This window comes from Choloepus didactylus, chromosome 21, assembly GCF_015220235.1.
Source record: "Choloepus didactylus isolate mChoDid1 chromosome 21, mChoDid1.pri, whole genome shotgun sequence".
Taxonomy (NCBI): Eukaryota; Metazoa; Chordata; class Mammalia; order Pilosa; family Megalonychidae; genus Choloepus; species Choloepus didactylus.
Window position 1 is genome coordinate 11,041,902 of NC_051327.1, and position 2,099 is coordinate 11,044,000.

Consider the following 2,099-nt stretch of genomic DNA (forward strand, 5'->3'; position numbering starts at 1 on the left):
GTGCATTTTGCTTATCATTCGTTGGTTGTTGGGTTGCTTCCATCTTTTGGCAATTGTGAATAATGCCTGTACGAACATCGGTGTGCAAATGTCTTTTTGTGTCCCTGCTTTCAGTTCTGGGTATATATCATGTAGTAGATTGCCTGGTTATATGATAATCTGTACTTGGCTTCCTGAGGAACTGCCAAACTCTCTTCCACAGCAGCTGCAGCTGCAGCATTTTACATTCCCACCAGCAATGAATGAGTGCTTCTATTTCTCCACATCCTCTCCAACACTTATAGTTTTCTTTTTTTTTTTTAATAGTGGCCACTCTAGTAGGTGTGAAGTGATATCTCATTGTGGTTTTCATTTGCATTTCCCTAATAGCTAATGATGTTGAGCATCTTTTCAGGTGCTTTTGAGCCATTTGTATTTCCTCTTTGGAAAAATGTCTATTCAAGTCTTTTGCCCATTTTTAATTGGGTTCTTTGTTTTTTTATTGTTGAGTTGTAGGATTTATTTAAAAATTCTGGATATTAAACCATTATCAGTTAAGTGGTTTCCAAATTATTTTCGCCCATTGAGTAGGTTGTCTTTTTACTTTCTTGACAAAGTCCTTCTATTCCTGTTTTTTAAGTGTTTTTATCAAGAGAAGATGCTGGAATTTTTCAAATGCCTTTTCTGCATCAATTGAGATGAACATGTGATTTTTCTCCTCGGTTTATTAATGTGGTTTATTACCTTAATTGATTTTCTTTTGTTAAACCATCCTTGCATACCTGGAATAAAAGCCACTTGATCATGGTGGGGTTCTTTTAATTAAAAGAATTCTTCTAATGTGCTGCTGGATTCTATTTGCAGATATTTTCTGGAGGATTTTGGCATCTACATTCATTAGAGAAATTGGTCTGTAATTTTCCTCTAGTGTGTTTATCTGATTTTCCGTATTAGGGTCATGTTGGCCTCATAGATTGAGTTAGGGAGTATTCCCTTCTCCTTGATTTTTTGGTAGAATTTGAGCAGAATTGATATTAATTCTTCTTGGAATGATTGGTAGAATTCACCTATGAAGCCAGTTGGTCCTTGGCTTTGTTGCATGGTTTTTGATTGCTGATTCAGTATCTTTCCTTGTGATTGGTCTGTTGATGTCTTCTATTCTAAAGTAAGGTTGTTTGTATGTTTCTAGAAAATTGTTCATTTCATCTAAGTTGTCTATTTTGTTGGTATACAGTTGTTCATAGTATCCTCTTATAATATTTTTTATTTCTGTAGGGTCAGTGGTAATGATCCCTTCCTCTCGTTTCTGATTTTATTTGCATCTTTTTCTTTGTCAGTCTAGTTAAAGGTTTGTCAGTTTTATTGATCTCAATGAACTTGGTCTTGTTAATTCTTTCTGTTGTTTTTTTATTATCAATTTCATTTATTTCTGCTATGATCTTTGTTATTTCTTTCCTTCTGCTTGCTCTGGGATTAGTTTGCTGTTCTTTTTCTAGTTGCTCCAGGTGTGCAGTTATTTCTTTGATTTTAGGTTTTTTTTTTTTTTTTGAGTAATATGCTTTTTTAATGCATTTTTTTAAATTAAATTCAGTTTTATTGAAATATATTCATATACCATACAGTCATCCATGGTGTACAATCAGCTGTTCACAGTACCATCATATAGTTATGCATTCATCACCACAGTCTATTTTCCTTACATCAGAAAGAATGAGAATAATGAAAAATAAAAGTAAAAAAGAACACGCAAACCATCCCTCCCCATCTCACCCTATTTTTCATTTAGTTTTTGTCCCCATTTTTCTACTCATCCATCCGTACACTAGATAAAGGGATTGTGATCCACAAGGTTTTCACAATCACACTGTTACCCCTTATAATCTACATTGTTATACAGTTTTCTACAGGAGTCCAGACTGCTGGGTTGGAGTTTGATAGTTTCAGGTATTTACTTCTGGCTATTACGATACATAAAAACCTAAAAGGCGTTATCTATATAGTGCATGAGAATGTCCACCAGCGTGACCTCTCGACAGTATTTGAAATCTCTCAACCACTGAAGCTTTATTTTGTTTCATTTTGTATCCCCCTTTTGGTCATGAAGATATTTTCAATCCTGT